We start from the raw sequence: 19,770 nt of genomic DNA, 5'->3' as shown, positions 1-19,770 counted from the left end.
CCCTGGAGAGAAGGTCACCTGCAAAATTTAAGACAGTGTGGCTCAGTGGTTTTTGTGCTAGGCGGAATTAAATTCTAATGTTTTCCACAGAAACTCTCAAAGCAAAGAGCTGCAACTTCTCCCTGTTTCCAAACACGCATGTGACACCTTGGCCCCTCCCAACCCCCCTTGAGGGCATTGCACACACACCCCAAGCTCTGGCAGTTTGACCTGTGTGCTAGCCACAGCTTGTGTGCTAGCTTGTGTGCTAGCCACAGGTGAAAATTGACTTTTTCCACAAAAACTCCCAAAGCAAAGAGCTGTAACTTCTCCCTGTTTCCACAGATGTGTGTGAAACCTGGGCCCCTCCCAGCACCCTTTGAGGGCATCCCACCCACCAAAGTCCAGGCACTTTGGCCCACTGCCTTGTGTGCAAGGTGCTGGTGAAATTTGATTTTTTTCCACAAAAACTCAGAAAGCAAAGAGCTATAACTTCTCCCTGTTTCCACGGATGTGCATGACACCTGGGCTCCTCCCAGCCCCCCTTCCCACTTGCCAAATTCCGGGCACTTTGGCCCACTGGCTTGTGGGCTAGGCACACAGGTTGAATTTGATATTCCCAGAAACTCAGACCAAACTCAGAAGGGAAAGTGTGCTGAAGCAGAGGTCACTATCCCTAATCTCTGCTGCAGTTTCTTTGAAGGGCAAAACAACCCTTATTCAGAAGAACCACCGGCTCAGCCTCTCTATGGCTGAATGCACACATTACCTGGCAGGCAGGCTGGAAGAGGTGCTTTTTTTTAATCCGCTTTTATTTCTAGCACACACTAAATGAGCATTTTGATGTATCTTGAATGAACACAGTCAGCGCCTATCCCAGAAGGGCCGCTGAGTTTTGAATGCTGGAAACCTCCACCTGGTGGACCCATACTTCCCCCAGCTCATCTCCTCCATGGTGGCCTGCTGAAGCCTCTTGGGGGCGAGAGATGGAGAGCTTGCAGGAGTTCTGGACGCACTACCAGCCTTAGGCTTGCCCCTGCTGCTGGCCTGCAGGGACGCGGGGGCCTCTTCCCCAAGCAAGACCGACTGGTGCTGCCCCCTTAAGTGCAGGAGCAGGCTGCTGGTGCTGGAGTACCCGGCTGTTCCCCCTGCTCAGAGACACCTTGCAGTGGTGGCACAGGGCAGTGCTGGGATCTGCTCCCACCTCAAAGTGGTCCCACGCAATGCTGCCCTGACGTTTCGGGGGAGGAGGTGATGGAATGCCTGCCTTGAGTCTGGGGGGGGGGCACCACACAAGAGGGGGAACAATGGAAGAGGGGTCAGGTACCGGAGCCTCTGCCTGCCGCTCCTCCTCCTCCAACACACCCTGGAGGGTCTTCTCCTCTTCGCCCTCCACCACGCTGAGGATGTCAGACACTTCTGACCTAACGTCCATCAGTGGGGTCCCCTCTTCCACTACAGAAGGAAATGCTGCTCTGCCTTGGGCAAGAATGCCACTACTGCACCTGCCCACACCAGCCTCCTCAAACAGTGACCTCCGAGCACTGCAACTGGCCTCCGCACTCTGCTGCCCTACTGCACCGGGATGCACTCTCTGACAGACAGCTGGCCTAACGGTGCTGCTAGTGACAGCGGCACCTCGCCCACCTCTGCCCCTGCCAACATGCCGAAGATGCCTCATATAGTGCTGAATTGCTTTGCCACACAGTGGAGTGTTATTGGAATAAGAAGGTAATTAATACAAATACTAGGGATGTTAGAGAATTCCACCACAGACTCTGGTGGAATCCGGCCCCCCGGAATCCATGGCGGAACGGAGCAATCCCCCCCGCCACCCCGTGAAATTGTCCCGGGATGGACACTACCTGGTGCCAGCCATCCGGTCCGTCCACTGCCCCTGGTCTGTGGCTGCGAATGGCTGCCTCATTCTGCGGCCGCCATTTGCTTCCCTGCGTTAGCTGGGATAGGCTACATAAGTATTTACGTAGCCTATCACGGCAAAGAGCAGGGATGCAAATTTGTTGTTCAGTCATTAAGTCATGTCCGACTCTTCGTGACCCCATGGACCATAGCACGCCAGGCATTCCTGTCCTGCGCTCTCTCCCGGAGTGTGCTCAGGTTCATATTCATTGCATCGGTGATGCTATCTAGCCATCTCATCCTCTGCCGTCCCCTTCTCCTTTTGCCTTCAGTCTTTCCCAGCATCAGGGTCTTTTCCAGTGACTTTTCTCTTCACATTAGGTGGCCAAAATATTTGAGCTTCAGCTTCAGTATCTGTCCTTCCAATGAGCAGTCAGGGTTGATTTCCTTTAGAATTGTCTGATTTGACCTCCTTGCAGTCCAGAGGACTTGTAAGAGTCTTCTCCAGCACCACAGTTCGAAAGCATCAGTTCTTTGGTGCTCAGCCTTCCTTATAGTCCAGCTCTCACAGCCATACATTACTACTGGGAAAACCATAGCTTTGATTATACGGACCTTTGTCGGCAAGTTGATGTCTCTGCTTCTTACTATGCTGTCTAGGTTTGCCATAGCTTTCCTCCCAAGGAGCAAGCATCTTTTAATTTCATGGCTACAGTCACTGTCTGCGGTGATCTTGGAGCCCAAGAAAATAAAATCTGTCACTATTCCATTTGCGTCCCTGCCTTTTGCCATGATAGGCTACGTGAATATATACATAGCCTATCATGACTAACGCAGGGACACAAATGGAGGTTGCTACGGCAGCTGCCATTTGCCGCCACAGCCCAGCAGCAGAAGGAAGTCCAGCTGCAGGCGGGCCCAGCCGGGGGCTCCACAGACTTGTCATGGAGTGGAACCAGCCAAGAAGGATTCTGGGGGGAGGGATGGATTGCCTCCCCCCCCCCCGCAGATGCCCTGGACTGGAACGGGGTAAGTAATTCGTACACCCCTAATAAATACTATGTGTCTTTTGCTTTTTCAACACTGTCTTGAAAACTGGATGTATAGTGTTGGTGGAACAGCAACCTAGCACACACACATGCACACACACAGACACACAAGAGATAAAGAAAAGCAGAACTACCTAAGGAAATGACGAGTGTCTTTAATTTATTGTTTTATATTTCATGTTCTTTTATGAAAGGCAGGTTAACTAGGGATGTACGAAAATTTCTTACCTTTCGGGGATTATGCTGATGGTGGGGGGGGAGGCGTTCCGTCCCTCCCCCCAGGATCCTCGCCAGGGGGGGAGGCGCTCCGTTCCTCCCCCCCCCCGGAATCCTGGCTGGCCAGCTGTGCCCTGCAGCGATTCTGCAGAGCCGCCGGCCGGCTCCTCCAGCAGCCAGACATCCGGCCTCTGGCTAGCAGGGACGCAAATGGCGGCAGCCATAGCTGCCGCTGTTTGCATCCCTGCAGTCAGCCGTGATAGGCTATGTAAATGTTTACGTAGCCTATCACGGCTGATTTAAAAACAAACAAACGTGCGTACGCAAATGACGGCGGCCATGGCCACCGCCATTTGCATTCTTTATTTTGGCACGTCTTAGCCTACGTAAACATTTATGTAGACTAAGACGGCGAAAATAAGGGGAACGCAAATAGCGTAGCATCTACGTATGCACATTTTTTTGTGTGTGTTTTTAAGTCAGCTGTGATAGGCTATGTAAACATTTACATAGCCTATCACGGTGTTTTTTTAAAATCTAGCCATGATAGGCTATGTAAATCTTTACGTAGCCTATCACGTTTTTTGTTTGTTTGTTTGTTTGTTTGTTTTTTAACCTGGAAATGGCGGCAGCCGGTCGGAAGACCAGCTGCCGCCGCCGCCTCCGAACTGCCACCGGAGCCACCACTGCCAGGAAGATCCACCCAAGGTAAGTCCCGTCCCGGGGGGGTGGGCTGTTCCGCCACCAATTTCGGGGGGCCGAATGTGCTGGCATTTGGCCTCCCCGAGATCCGTGGCGGAACTTTCCTACATCCCTAAGGTTAACTTCAGGAAATACAGGACAACAGCGGAGGCAATAAGAGCCAGGAGCAAGCAAACAATAATTAAAAAAACCCTTCTTTAATTTCTGTTTTGGGAGGATCAACACAGAGAAAACACAGATGGTTCACTTCAGCACTGGAGTTCGGGGGGACCAAACACTACATACATAGGCTGCTATAATATGCCTTTCTTTAAGAATTTAGAGAGAAAGAAAAAACTAAATGCTTGAATATGACTTAAAAAGTGGTGGGAACATGCCCAGAAGTCAATGTTTACTTTTAAAAATTGAAATATGACTGGGTTTGTAAAAATCTAAAAGAGATAGAGTTGACAGACAGAAATGACAAGAAAATAGAATGGAAAAAGGAGAAGTGAGGGTTGAACTTAAACAACAAACGCAGCCTTTTCTGGGGTCCAAAAGCAACATAAACAAACAAACAAACACAGGAATGGCAGGGGAGGGGGAGAGTAGCAGCAGTGAATGAGGAAAAGCTATGTTAGTTTGCAAAAAGATGGAAAGGAGAGAAGAATATGTCTAATACAAATAATAAACAAGTTGGAGGTAGAAAGAAACAGGAGAAGGCAGCTGGAAGGGGTGCTGCAAAAGACACCGTCCCAAAGGGGATGGTCAAGCAAGGAGCAAGGGAACAATCCGACTACAACCAAGCTGTTTCCTTTTAATTTAAATATTAAGGAAAGCGTAATGGCAATCAAAAATGAAGAAATAGAAGGAACAGCTCCAAGGAATGCACGTGCACACATGCACACATACATGATCATCTACCCATACACCAGCCCTCTACCAAAGACGCAGCTAGCGCAATAACCAAATGCAGCCTTTTGCTGAAATATATATATCCCTTTCCTCCACCACTCTGATTGGAGACTGCTGGCATCGGTTCTGGCTGAGAATTCTTTTTCACCAACCCTCCTCCTCCTGCACTTGCCTTCCCGCTTTCCCCCACCTTCCTGCATCCTCTCACCTTCATCTTCCATCTCTGCCAGTACACTGAGCTGATGACAAATGAAGACACACAATCCACAGAAAACAAGAGTTGTAGTCGATGAAAAGCCTCACAGTATTTTTCATGGCAAATCTTTAACAATCCAAAGTTCCAGTTAAGGGAGAGTCCATGTGCAGAGTGCCTTGAAAAACCTAGATGACGATGGATCCAAACAGAGAAGGCTTTGGGCATTGAAGATGAGATGTGCCCAGCAAAGGCTCTTCACCTCTGCATCAGCTTAAAAGGGAAGGCATGACTGTAAGACCCCCCTGCCCCCAGGATCCCTTGACAGACAAGGGCCTTTAGCCTTTCAGCAAGGCCCCTGTCTGAACAGGGCGTCACTGCTCAGCCCTCCAGCATTGACGTTTCAACCTGGGGGACCCTTCTGCAAACCCCACCCCACCTCTGTCAGGTTCTCACAGACAGCTTCCAGCCTCCCTGCCTGCCAAGGCCAGACCAGCAGGTGGACAGGGAGTTGGGTGACTCCCCCTGGCTCTGCTCTGAGAACACTGACAGAGACAAGCTCACACGGATTCTGACATTCCAGAGGCTGAATAGGCCCAAGCCCATCCAGGCTACTTCTAATCAAATCCTGGCTATAACCAACAAGGCTCACTGTAGCACTGAAGCTGGGCCCTGACACTTTATGACCTTTGGTTTGAGTTTCTGAGAACAGCACATTTTACCTGTGCCTAGCACAAAAACTACAGGGCCAAACTGTCTGGAATTTGGCAGGAAGGATTCCCTCTATAGGGGCTGTCAGTTCCCCAAATTTCATCCACTTCTGCGGAAACTAGGGATGGCGGAGAATTCCACCATGGATTTCACTGAGGCCGAAATCGGGGGCGGAATGGCCTCCTGCACCCCCGACCCCACGCAGAATCCCCCCGGGACAGCACTTACCTGGGGCGGATGCAGCGGACTTGGCAGTGGCAGTTCCAGCGGCGGCGGCAGCTGGTCTCCTGGCTGGCTGCGGCCGGGCTTCTGTCATCGCCATTGCCATCCTTGCAGCCGTGATAGGCTACGTAAGAATTTACGTAGCCTATCATGGCTAACCCTGTGATATATTTATATATATATTTAATTATATATATAATATAATATATAATTATATTTTATTTTATATAATTATATTTAACCCCATGATATATTTACATAAAAATTTACGTAAGATAAATTGGCGAAAAATAGGGAATGCAAATGGCGGCCTCCATAGCCGCTGCCATTTGCATACACTCCGTTTTTGGTGGGGGGGTTAGCTGTGATAGGCTATGTAAATACTTACGTAGCCTATCACGGCTGCCTGGCTGGATGCAAATGGCGGCCGCAGCAGCCCGTCGGCGGCTGGAAATCTGGCTGTGGACGGCCTGGAGCTGGCCATCGAGGATTCTGGGGAGGAGGACCAGATTACCTCCCCCCCGTCAAGGATTCTGGGGGGAGGGACGGAACACCTCCCCTGCCACCATGAAAGATTCTGCAAAAAGGTAAGTGATTTTCGTACATCCCTAGTGGAAACAGTGAAAATGTATGGCTCTTTGCTTTGAGATTTTTTGTTGAAAAACTCAGATTTCACCTGAACTTAGCACAAAAACGGCTGGCCATTTCTGTTTTACAATGCAAGTCAATGAGAAAATGTCAAATCTGAATAATTCAGATATCCGAATCTCGCTTCAGATCCAAAGTGAAGCAGATTGGGTCCGAATTGGTCCGGAGTGAAGGTGGGCTGCGTCAGAAGGTCCGGAGTGGCACCCAAAGTGAAGCAAAGGGGTCCATGCACAGCCCTCGTGCCTAGGGATGTACGAAAGGCACTTACCTGGTCCTGCAGCTTGCTTCGTGGTGGGGGGATGCGCTTCGGTTCTCCCCCCGAAGTTCAGGCCGGGGGGGGAGGCACCCCACCTCGCCTGGCCAAAATTCAGGCTGGGGGGAAGTGCCCCGTCTCCCCGACCACGAAATAGAAAAGTGGGGAGGAAATAAACACCCGTGATAGGCTACGTAACGATTAACATAGCCTATCATGGCTGGATTTCCAAAGTCAGCCGTGATAGGCTACGTAAATCATTACGTAGCCTATCATGGGTGACTTTGAAGGAAAAAAAAAGCGCGTACGCAAATGGCAGCGCCCATGGGCGCTGCCATTTGCGTTCCTTCTTTGGTCCCGGTAGTCTACATAAAGATTTACGTAGACTACGGTGAAAATAAGGGCAACGCTATTTTTTTTTTTTGCAAAGTCACCCGTGATAGGCTACATAACGATTTACGTAGCCTATCATGGCTGACTTTGGAAATCTAGCCGTAATAGGCTACGTTAATCGTTATGTAGCCTATCACGGGTGGTTGTGGGTTTTTTTACTTTATTTTGTAATGGTGGTGGCGGCAGCCGGTCGGAAGACCGGCCGCCGCCCCCACCCCCAATGAAACGCCGCCGAACTCCCGCCGGGACCCGCCACCAAGAGGGACATTCGAGGGAGGTAAGTCCCATCCCGGGGGGGACGGGGGGGTGGAGAATTTCACCAACAATTTCGGGGGGCCGAATGCGTTGGCATTCGGCCTCCCTGAGATTCGTGGATAAATTCTCTGCCATCCCTACTTGTGCCTAAAAACAGCAGAAAGGAAAAGCAAGGCAGCAGCTCCCTCTCCTGGCAAGCTGTCATGATAATGCAGAGGTTAAGGCAGCAATCCTAGGGATGGCAGAGAATTTCTCCCCGAATCTTCGGGGGGCCGAGCGCCAATGCATTCGGCCCCCGAAATCAGCGGTGAAATTCTCCCCCACCCCCCCCGCCACCCCCTGGGATGGGACTTACCTTTGGCGAATGTCCCTCCCGGCGGCGGGTCCCAGCGGCGGTTCGTCGGCCTTTCGTGGGGGGCGGGGGCGGCAGCCGGTCTTCCGACCGGCTGCTGCTGCCGCCATTACAAAGTGTAAAAAAAAGAAAAAAAAACGTGATAGGCTACGTAACGATTAACGTAGCCTATCACAGTTAGATTTCCAAAGTCAGCCGTGATAGGCTACGTTAATCGTTACGTAGCCTATCACGGGTTTTTGTTGTTGTTGTTGTTGTTGTTTTACACTTCGTTTCGCGGCCAGGGAGACGGCCCTGAATTTCGGCCGGGTGACGTGGGACGCCTCCCCCCCCCTTGCCTGAACTTCGGGGGGAGAAGCGAAGCAACCCTGTGAAAAGGTAAGTGACTTTCGTACATCCCTAAGCAATCCCCACTGGAGATAACAGCAGGGATGCAGATGGCAGGAACATAGCCAGTGCCAGGAAGAGCATCTGCCCCCCCTTTCTGGCTAAGGCCCTTTCTCCATGCTGGGAAAAGCACAGAGAAGGGCTAAGATGGACGGGGGTGGGGCGATGAGGTCATTTCAATATCTGAAATGTTAAAAAACACCAGCCAAAAATGCACATTTCCCCCATAGGCTAAAGCATGAAGATGCACTTCACACATTTCTTGGGGGGGGGGGATTTGTGTTATTTGTGTTGCCCTTATTTTCGCCGTAGTCTACGTAAATCTTTACGTAGACTACCCAGGCCCAAATAAGGAACGCAAATGGCGGTGCCCATGGCCGCCGCCATTTGCGTATGCGCTTTTTTTTTTTCAAAGTCACCTGTGATAGGCTACATAAAGATTTACGTAGCCTATCACAGCTGACTTTGGAAATCTAGCCGTGATAGGCTACGTAAATCGTTACGTAGCCTATCACGTGTGTTTTGGGTTTTTTTACATTCACTTTGTAATGGCAGCGGCGGCAGCCGGTCGGAAGACCGGCCGCCACCCCTGCCCCCGCCGAACTGCCACCGAACCGCCGCCGGGACCCGCCGCCGAGAGGGACATTCAAGGGAGGTAAGTCCCATCCTGGGGGTGGCGGGGGGTGGCGGAGAATTTCACCGCCAATTTCGGGGGGGCCGAATGCGTTGGCATTCGGCCTCCCCGAGAGTCGTGGAGAAATTCTCCACCATCCCTAGTTTGGGTCTAAGTTTTGTTTCAGGAGGCCTGATGGGGAGCGTACGGTGGCTTTGTGTTGGGGGGCTATACATTGGAGCTTTGACCATGGGAGAATTTGGGTAAGGAACTGGAAGAATTATGAGCATCTAGAAATGTGGATGGTAAAATGTACAAAGGTGAAATATATTTTCCAGGCTGTGTTTGTCTGGTTCTAAAGCATTTGAAATATTTTTCTGGTCCAGTAACGTAGGCAGTATAATAGCTCTGAGAGCTGCAGGAGGGTGAGGTTAGCCCTCAATTAATATATATACACACACATTCATTCCTGATTAGTGTTTCTTTACTTCACTATTCATGAGAGCATTAATTTAACATGGGTGACCATATACAGGCGGAGGCTATGAGCATTTGGGTTAAATCTTTGCTTTTCATTCGTAACAGCTCAGGGCTTGGTATTTTAATTGAGACAGCCAGTGTCTTTAACATGACAATATATCCCAGTTTTCCCTCTCTCCTTCATCACTAATTATCATTATAACATTATTTTTGTTCAACACCATTGCTACCAGCCCATGCAACCCAGGCTGGTACTATACCACACTCCTAGAACGGCAGTTTCAGACTACCCGTTGGGTGACAAGAAGACTCATGCAAGCTTCTGTCTATGGGTGCTACTGCTATTTCAATTCTGCGTGTCTGATGGGGGAAGAATAGAAAAATGGGAGGAGGAAGGGGAAATGGAATGGAGTGTCCTAGAAGTGGGAATGGCTGGCTGTAACCCTGAACTGGAGCTCTCCACCCTGCAACGTTTTCCAGCAGGTCTGGCTTGTTACTTCTTCTTTTCCAGAGCTGAGTCCTAGCACTGAAAGAAGTTCTGGAGCAAAGCCGTGAGGAAGCCCTGGGTCAAATTAAGTCCTATAAGAAAGGGGGGAGGTGTATAATAAAAGTGAAAAGGTGGTTAAATGTGGGGAAAATGAATAGAGAAGAAAATGTTGAGAAGAATTCTTCAGAGAATTCTCACACCATCAAAGCCACCACCATATATGCATCCATTCTTCATGAGAAGAGAGGTGACGAAGAGAGGGGAGAAAGAGAGGTTTTGGTGCTGAGAAGGCTGTGTAAAATGGGCTGCAGAGAAAATGAAGTGCAAACGTGTGTAAATTAGGGATGGCGGAGAATTTCTCCACGTATCTTCGGGAGGCCGAGTGCCGACACATTCGGCCCCCCGAAAGTGTTGGGGAAATTCTCCGCCAGCCCCCCGCCCTCCCCAGGATGGGACTTACCTTCGGTGAATGTCCCTCTCAGCGGCATTTCGGCAGGGGCGGGGGCAGCGGCCGGTCTCCCGACCGGCTGCCGCCACCGTCATTACAAAATAAAAAAGTACAGAAAAAAAAACAACACACCCGTGATAGGCTACGTGACGATTTACGTAGCCTATCATGGCTAGATTTCCAAAGTCAGCCGTGATAGGCTACGTAAATCGTCACGTAGCCTATCACGGGTGACTTTGGGGGGTGGAAAGCGCGTATGCAAATGGCGGCGCCCCATGGGCGCCGCCATTTGCATTCCTTATTTTGGCACATCTAGTCTACGTAAAGATTTACGTAGACTACGGCGAAAATAAGGGAACGCTATTTGCGTTGCCCTTATTTTCACCGTAGTCTACGTAAATCTTTACATAGACTAGACGTGCCAAAATAAGGAACGCAAATGGCGGCGCCCATGGGGCGCCGCCGTTTGCATACGCGCTTTTTTTTTTCCAAAGTCACCCGTGATAGGCTACGTGACGATTTACGTAGCCTATCACGGCTGACTTTGGAAATCTAGCCGTGATAGGCTACGCAAATCATTACGTAGCCTATCACGGGTGTGTGTTTTTGTTTTTGTTTTTACTTCTTTTTTTTGCAGCCGGGGAGACAGGGCGCTCCTCCCCAGCCTGAATTTCGGCCGGGCGAGGCGGGGCGCCTCCCCCCCTCGCCTGAACTTCGGGGGGAGAACTGAAGCGCCTCCCCCCCAGCGCGAAGCAAGCTGCAGGACAAGATAAGTCCCTTTCGTCCATCCCTAGTAAACATGTACACAAAAACATGTACAAATTTTCATACAGACTTCCAAAGAATTTACAAAGCGATGCAGAGTTGGGACGGAACAAACTTTGACCTTTTAATATGGCAAATTACAGGAACCAACTCTTCCCCATCTCAGTGGGGAAAATGAGTAATGAATTAACTACCTGTTCTGATCAAGAAGTCATCTGTTTCTTTACTAGGTGTTGTACCCAGCATGTGGACCTAGCCTTCAGGGAACTGTTGGGCCTGGCAGCCAGTTCTGGCCACCCAGAATGGGTTGACCTGATTGCCTAAAGACCACTGGATCCAATGGGCAAACCTGACCTCCAAATGGCTGCTGGGCCCAGCAGGTAGACCTGGCTCGGTCAGGTGGAGAGACCTAGTGTCCCAGAGGTTTCCTGGATTTTTTCAGAGGCCAAGTCCACCCACAGAAAATGATGGAAGGGTAGACCTGATCTCCTGGGTTTCTTTGAGGTCTGGCAGCAGGGTTAGGCTGCTGTCTGGAGGATGGAAGGCAGTCCTGCATGGGGGTGCAAAATCCATTTAGATGCCCATTCTCCCATTTTGGAGAGATCCTTTTGGAGCTCTTCACAATCCCTTTTTGTTTTAACCACCCTAAATAATTCGATGCCATCTGCAAACTTGGCCACTTCACTGCTCACTCCTAATTCCATTTATGAACAGGTTGAAAAGCATTGGTCCTAATACAATGATGCTGAGCATTAGCACAGCTGAGGCATTGCTTTTCCCCAATTAGCTGGAAGTGGAATTGAAATGGAGTTTCCATTTAATACATCACTTAATATAGCACTACGCAATGCCCTTCCCCATGACCATGATCCTTCTTTAAGGTTAACTCACAAGTAAGTGCATTTCATCATGGCTCCTGAGCAAAATTCATTAAAAGTTTCTTCACTGGAGGCTCTACCAGTTTTATTCTTCTTGTTCAGTATGGCTGATGAATTGCTCCTGAAGTGCCCTTTATTAGTCTGATCTTCCTTATGAGTGGGGAGCAAAGATTACTAATTCCCTTGCATTATTTTCCCCTTATTCTTACAACAACAACAAAAATAGTTCCATTTCTTTATAAAAGAAAGAACATCATAAAAGTGAGAAAACCAGTAAGTGAAGCCCTCCCTTGCCACTATGTGAAACAGAAACTAACTAATAAGGAGCAATTGAGGAGCCATTCATAATCAATTTCCCTGAAGAGCAAACAATGAAACAGCAGATCCTGCAAACAGAAGGCATTTAATTAAGAGCTTGAATTTCAAGGAGACGAGTCTCACTAACACTCAGTGGGTGGCTGAGGAAGGGCAACCAGGTCAAGGCAAGGATGGAAGTTGTGCCTTTTTAGAATCTCAGCCACATGAAGGTCAGATGGCATGGTGCAATACAAAGAGAACATTAAATTATGGCTCATTAGCCGATGTAAAAGTAAAAACAGGTTAGGTTTGCTGAATAAGCATGTGCTTTGGTTCTTCTTTACTCACACATGCATAGCGTTTTCAACATTGTTGAGATACTTCCCCATGAGCTAGAGTCCTGAAATGTGGTACTCTCATATTTGACACCACAGTTGCCAGATACATGCCGGATACAGGAGTGCCCTAGCTGCCTCTTAAAGTCCCCTCCAGTTGCCAAAACAAGACTCAGACAAAAGGGATTCTTTCCAAGGCTTTATTCCTTTACAGCCTAATGACTCTTTCAGATGCTCATTGCCAGCGACTAAGCAAGGAACTGTATCATAGCAGAGTAACCTAAGCTCTATGTATGCAGTTGGTCCCCGTTTGGAGAAGGGCAGGAAAAGCTCTGAAACCTATGGGCTAGGAGGGGAGGCTCCCACCCTTACTCATGGGGCATCGGGACGCAGTCATTCCCAGAGTGCCAAGCGGGCTGAGTGCCTCCTCTCAGCGCCCTCCACCTCACGCCTCTCTCTACGCCAGCACCTAGCATCTAGCAACAACCGCTGTCCCGCTCTTTCACTGCCAGGGTCACTATCTCTCTCAGGAATGCAAACTGCAAGGGCCTCTCCCTGCAGCTGCGCCTCTGAGAGACGAGCGGGTTCCTCTCCCACCGGTTGTAGCTATTCCTCAGAATCAGAGCTGCTTTGGGGCTCTATGAGCTCAGTTCCAACCCTGACAATGCAACTGAAAGAAGTCCCCCAGAATGGCCACATTACTCTAATGACAAAACTGAAAAATGGTGCTTAAGGGATGGAAATCCACACATTCAGCATCTCTTGCTGAAGAAATGAATGTGCCATTTCAATTTCCTGTTTGAGAGCATATGATGGCACATATGGGGTCCTTCCTCAGAGTGAGTCATCATGAGTGAGGTAACCATAGAGAGTGCATGTGCTGCCGCTGCATTTGTGTGATAAATATTTGCTTCATTTGAGAGCAAATATACTGTTTCAAGTTTAAAATTAAAATTTCAAGAGCAAGGATTGAATGCTCTGGAATCCAGAGAGCACAGCAGTAGACGTGCCACCAGATGCTTTCCTGAAAAAGTGGAGGTGGTGTTCCACTAGGATGGAGAATTATTGCATTGGTAGCAACAGTAGCTGCAGCTGCTGGAGTGTGGGCGGGGGGGTGATGTAGTGGTGGTATGGCGGCAGCCATGACAGTGGCCCTGCAGATGGCATGGGGGACATGAACCCACCACCCCTCCTGACCCATTTGGCTCATCTTGGCTCATAGTAGGGCTAGTTCTGCATTCAGCTTAAGGCAACAGCCTGAAAGCAAGAGCAAGTTTTTGTCTTTAACCTGAAAGCATTACTAACACAAAGCAAGCCTTCTGAATCCCCCTCTCCTCAGACCTCCTATCACAGGCTGTGCTCTTTCATCCCCACAAGAGCACCAACTTTGGCATCAAGAACCTGGGGTCATCCAATGAAACTGAAGAGTGGAAGACTGAGGGCAGATGAAAGGAAGGACTTCTTCACACAGCACATAGCTAAACTGTGGAATTCGCCACCACAGGATGTAGTGATGGCCACCAACTTGGATGGCTTTAAAAGAGGATTAGACAAATTCATGAGGAGAAGGCTATCAATGGCTACTAGTCCTGATGGCTATGTGCTACCTCCAGTATCAGAGGCAGTATGCCTGTGTACACCAGTTGCTGGGTACATGAGGAGGGTGGCTACTGAGCTCATGTCCTGCTTGTGGGCTTCCCACTGGGGCAACTGGTTGGCCATTGTGAGAACAGGATGCTGGACAAGATGGACCTTGGTCTGATTCAGTGCAGGTCTTCTTATGTTCTTATGACAACTCCACATGTGTCTTTTTGCCATTTCACTCCCCCAGTGTTCTCCAGAATGCAGTTTGGAAAACACCAAAGGCATGTGGCATAAACAACTTTTTTCATGGGCCTTGAAAGATCCCACAGCCTTGGCTACAAAATCTATGTTTTATTACTGCCCAGGGAACACATCTTCCAAACTGAATCCGGATATTTGAGAGTTTGCTTTGCAAAAAATACCTTCCAAAGAGTATAACCTTCAGCATCTCAGCAAAGTTGGTCAACCTGATAATAAGGCCAGCCATAGTTATCGTCATCATTGTCAGATATCCCTTGAGCCAAATATGTATGTTCTGGGTATGTACCCCAAGAGTGGCAGATTAGACACACTTCAGCAACTGGTACAATGACTATAGAAACACACTGTGCCTTTTGAATAGGTACAATGGAATAGTATGCAAACATGATGGAGGGCATGAACACACATGGATTCAGGGCATCGGTTAAAGGCACAGAGGAGGTCCATAACTCACTTGGGCCTGGCACAAGACCCAGGACCACTTTAAATACAATTCAAGACAGATCCCGAAATAGCCGATCTAATTGAATACATAAGAACAAGTGATGTAGTTATCTACAAAGACCACATGCAAGCAAAAAGGATTCAGGAAGCAAAGAGGACCTGGCTTCTTTACCCCCCATTATGGCTTCCACCTCCCATAAAACCAAAACAAAAATGTTTGAAGAAATTTAAGGAGCAGGGTCAGCAGACTACGTACATCAATAATATACAATTAGTATGTCTGTTGTATGCTTAAAGGAGAGGAGTATGTTGTACTCCTTCCAGCACCTTTTTATTCTCCCAGTATTTTAGCTTCTAATCTTTTAGCTTTGGTGTTTTAAATCTGTATCTTAAATCTCTGCATTGCTGCTAGGTTTTATTCTGGTTGTACTGTTATGCTGTGGTTTTAAGCTTTCATAGTTTATACTGTTCTATGCTGTGCTTTGTGATTTTAATTTTTGTGAACTGCCCAGACAGCTTTAGCTATTGGGTGGTATAGAAATGAAATAAAACAAACAAACAAACAAATAAAATAACATAAAATAACATAAAATAAGAGAGAAGCATCCCATTCCCCTTGGATTTTTCTTTAACTGACAATACAAGAATGTAGTAGCTAATCAGTTTTGATTGTTTAACCTGCAGCATGACCCAGTCTGTGACCAAAGATTTGCACACATACACAAAACCTGAGAGTTTTGTTCCTGTGCATGGACATGGCCAGCCAGTGAATGGTTGGTGTGAGTACATCAGGTAACACTTTTGCAAAACCTATTTGCATAGAGAATGGCAGGAGGGCCTGGAGTCAGAACAGGCAGACAGAGCTGGGGGGGTGTTGGGAGGGGCTCGAGTGAACAGGTGGAAGAGGGGTGGATCTTTGAGCAGCAGACAGTCTTGAAGCACCAGGAACCCTGCGACTTGAGTGGCTTTCCTGGGACAGGGGTAAAATGGTAGGGATGTACGAAAGTCACTTACCTTTTCGAAGGGTGACATTCGTGGGGGGGGAGGTGCTCCATTCCTCCCCCCAAAATTCTCTTCAGCCGGCTCTGCTCTGCGGCGATTCCACGGAGCCGCCGGCCGGGGCCACCCGCAGCTGGACATCCGGCCAGTGGGCAGCATGCAGGGATGCAAATGGCAGCTCCTGTAGCCGCCGCCATTAGAGTCCCTGTATTTTGTCGTGATAGGCTACATAAATATTTACGTAGCCTATCACGGCAAAAAAAAGGGAAAAAAACAGCAGACGCAAATGGTGGCATAGTGGAAATGGTTCCCTTTTTTTTTCCTCCGTAATAGCCTACGTAAATATTTACGTAGGCTAAAATGGCAAAAAAAAGGGAACGCAAATGGCGGCTGCCATAGCCACCGCCATTTGCATTCACTGTTTGGGGGGGGGGTTGCCGTGATAGGCTACATAAATACTTACGTAGCCTATCACAGCCTCCACAGGGATGGAAATGGCATCTCTGTGTTAGCCGTGATAGGCTACATAATTATTTAATTATTTACGTAGCCTATCACGGCTATAATGAGGAAGTGAATGGCAGCTGCAGAGGCGGCCGCTATTCACAAGTCAGCGTGGACGGCAACAGGTAAGTGCTGCGTTTCGCGTGCCTTTCATGGGGGGGGGCGGGGGGCTTCATACCACCATGGATTTCGGGGGGCCGAATGCACTGGCATTCGGCCTCACCAAGATCCGTGGTGGAATTCTCTGACATCCCTATGCTGTGGATGCAAATGGCATCCTGAGAAGGGGACGCCATTTGCATCCCTATGGTAGCCCGTGATAGGCTACATAAATATTTACGTAGCCTATTACAGCTAAAGCGGGAACGCAAATGGTGTCCCCTACTCAGGACACCATTTGCGTCCACAGCAGCCAGAGCTGGAGCCGCTGCCGCCAGAGCCGCCACCATAGCCGAAGCCGAAGCCGCAGCTGCAGCCACAGCCAGGTAGGCTCCGTTTCGCGGGTCTTTCACAGGGTGGTGGGGCACGTTGCTCTGTTCCGCCATGGATTCCGGGGGGCCGAATTCACTGGAATTTAGTCCCCCTGGGATCTGTGGCAGAATTCTCTAACATCCCTACGCAAATGGCGTCCCTGCATTAGCCGTGATAGGCTGCGTAAGTATTTACATAGCCTATCACGGCTATAAGGAAGAAGCGAATGGCGGCCGTGGATGCGGCCACCATTCGCAAAGCAGCGCGAACGGCAGCAGGTAGGTGTCTTGTTTCGCGTGCCTTTCGCAGGATGGGGGCAGGGGGGCTTCATTCTGCCATGGATTTGGGGGGCCCGAATGCGCTGGCATTTGGTCTCACCAAGATCTGTGGCGGAATTCTCTGACATCCCTACACTTTGGAAGGAAATGTTTGTATCTAATTTGTGTTTCAGGAGGCCTAATGGAGATCATAACTTGGGTTTGTATCTTTGAACTGTTCACTGGAGCTTTGGCCATGAAAGAGTCCACTGTTGAATCTGTGTAAGTAACAGAGGGCATAATCCTATGCATGTTTGGACATAAAAAAGTCCTACAACTCCCAGAATTTCCCTCCCAGCTGAAGGGGTTATGACAGTCTAGAAATTTGGGTGGTGACATGTACGAATATGAATTGTATTTTCAGTGCTGCATTTGTCTGTCTCTAAAGAATTTTAAATAACTTCTTCAATCCAGTAATAGTAGGGATGTTAGAGAATTCCTCCACAGACTTCAATGAGGCTGGATTCTTTAGAATCCGCCCCCCCAGAGTCCGTGGCAGAACAGAGCAGTCCCCACCACCACCCCGTGAAATTTTCCCGGGATGGACTCTACCTGGGGTCAGCTGGGCCAATCCATCCGCTGCCCCAGTCTGCAGCTGCAAGTGGCTGCCATGGTCTGCGGCTGCCATTTGCCTCCCTGCGTTAGCTGTAGGGATGTACGAATCCCTTACCTTGTTCCAGTGGCGGCATCCACTGGAGAGGGGGAGGCGCTCTGTCCCTCCCCCCGGAATCCTCAATGGCTGGCTCTGCTCCGTGGCAGCTCCGTGGAGCAGCCAGGCCAGGGCTGTCCACAGCCGGATTTCCAGCCACGGACTGGCTGCTGGGTAAACAAAAAAACAAAAAACCGGCGTACACATTTTAAAAAAAAACCCAGACGTGATAGGCTATGCGAGTCTTTACGTAGCCTATCACGTCTATGTCAAAAAAAAAAAAAAAACGACCAGACTGCAAATGGTGGCAGCAGCAGCCGGTCAGAAAACCAGCCGGAGCCACCGCCGAAGTCACTGCTGGAGCAGCCGCCGCCCGGAACATTTGCCCCAGGTAAGTCTCATCCTGGGGGGGGATCCGCAGGGGGGTGGGGGGGTGGCAGGCCGTTCCACCACAGATTTCGGGGGGGCCAAATGCACTGGCATTCAGTGTCACCGAGATCCGTCGTGGAATTCTCTGACATCCCTAGTTAGCCGTGATAGGCTACGTAAGTATTTACATAGCCTATCATGGCAAAGAGCAGGGACGCAAATGGCATCCGCTACGCCATTTGCGTTGCTACTCTTTGCCATGATAGGCTACGTAAATATATATGTAGCCTATCACAGCTAATGCAGGGAGGCAAATAGCGCCCACTACGCTGGACACCATTTGCAGCCGCAGCCCGGCAGCAGATGGAAGTCTGGCTGCAGGCGGGCCCACCCAGCGGCTCTGTGGACTGGCTGAAGAGTGGAGCCAGCTGGGGAGGATTCCGGGGGGAGGGATGGATCGCCTCCCCCCCCAGCAGATGACCCCACCCAGAATGGGTTAAGTAATCCGCCCATCCCTATAACAGAGGTTAGTATGACAGCTAGTTCTTGAAGAATAGGATAAAGCACAGGGTGATCTCTATTTGATGGCTAACTCAATCCCCAGTCTGACTAAACCAGTGAAACTGGATTTAGCTCATTTAGGGTGCAATCCTATGCATGTTTAGACCCCCACCAAAAAAAGTCGTACAATTCCCAGCATTCCCAGCAAGCCATGCTGGCTGGGGCATGCTGGGAATTGTAGGACTTTTTCTGTATAAATATATATAGGATTGCACCCATAGTCATGTGCACTTCAGTGCATTTCAATGTCTAGGCCGTGTGCCTTAAGGCATAACTTTGAAGTGAATAATTGTATCCCAAAACTGAGAGGAGGAAGAGGAGGAGGCAGAGGAGGAATAGCAAAGTGTAATTCTGTCCAAAAAGTAGGGATGTACGAAACACCTACCTGGCTCCGTGCCAGCTAATCCGCGGTGGGGGGGAGGCGCTCCATCCCTCCAGCCAGAATCTTCGATGGGGGGGGAGGTGATCCGGTCCTCCCCCCCAGAATCCTGCCCGGCCGCCCGCAGCCAGACATCCGGCCGCTGGGCAGCCCTGCAGGGACGCAAATGACGGCTGTCATAGCTGCCGCCATTTGCGTCCCTGTATTGAGCCATGATAGGCTATGTAAATACTTACGTAGCCTATCATGGCAGGGGGGAAAAAACTCAGCGTACGCAAATGGCGGTAGCCGCCCCCATTTGCGTACGCTAGGGATGGCAGAGAATTCCGCCATGGATCTTGGTGAGGCCGAATGCCAGTGCATTCAGCCCCCGAAATCTGTGGCGGAACGGTATGCCACCCCCCCCCGCAGATTTCCCCCGGGACGAGACTTACCTGGGGCGGATCTTCCTGGAGGAGGCGGCATCGGCTTCGGCGGCGGCTGGTATTCCGACTGGCTGCCGCCATCACCATTTGCAGTCTTGAACTTTTTTGGGGGGGGGGTTACAAGACATGATAGGCTACGAAAAGATTTACGTAGCCTATCATGGCTGGGTAAAAACAAAAAAAAAGCGTATGCAAATGGCGGCGGCTATGGCCGCCGCCATTTGCATTCCTTACTTTTGGTGTCTTAGTCTACGTAAATATTTATGTAGGCTAAAATGGCGAATCGAAAAGGGACGCAAATAGCGCCCACTACGCTATTTGCATTCCCCTTTATTTTCGCCGTCATAGTATACGTAAATATTTACGTAGACTAAGACGGCCAAAAATAAG

This window comes from Heloderma suspectum, chromosome 2 (genome assembly GCF_057233095.1).
Source record: "Heloderma suspectum isolate Gila_16-S chromosome 2, 16-S_ref, whole genome shotgun sequence".
Lineage (NCBI taxonomy): Eukaryota > Metazoa > Chordata > Lepidosauria > Squamata > Helodermatidae > Heloderma > Heloderma suspectum.
This window is presented reverse-complemented; position numbering follows the sequence as displayed.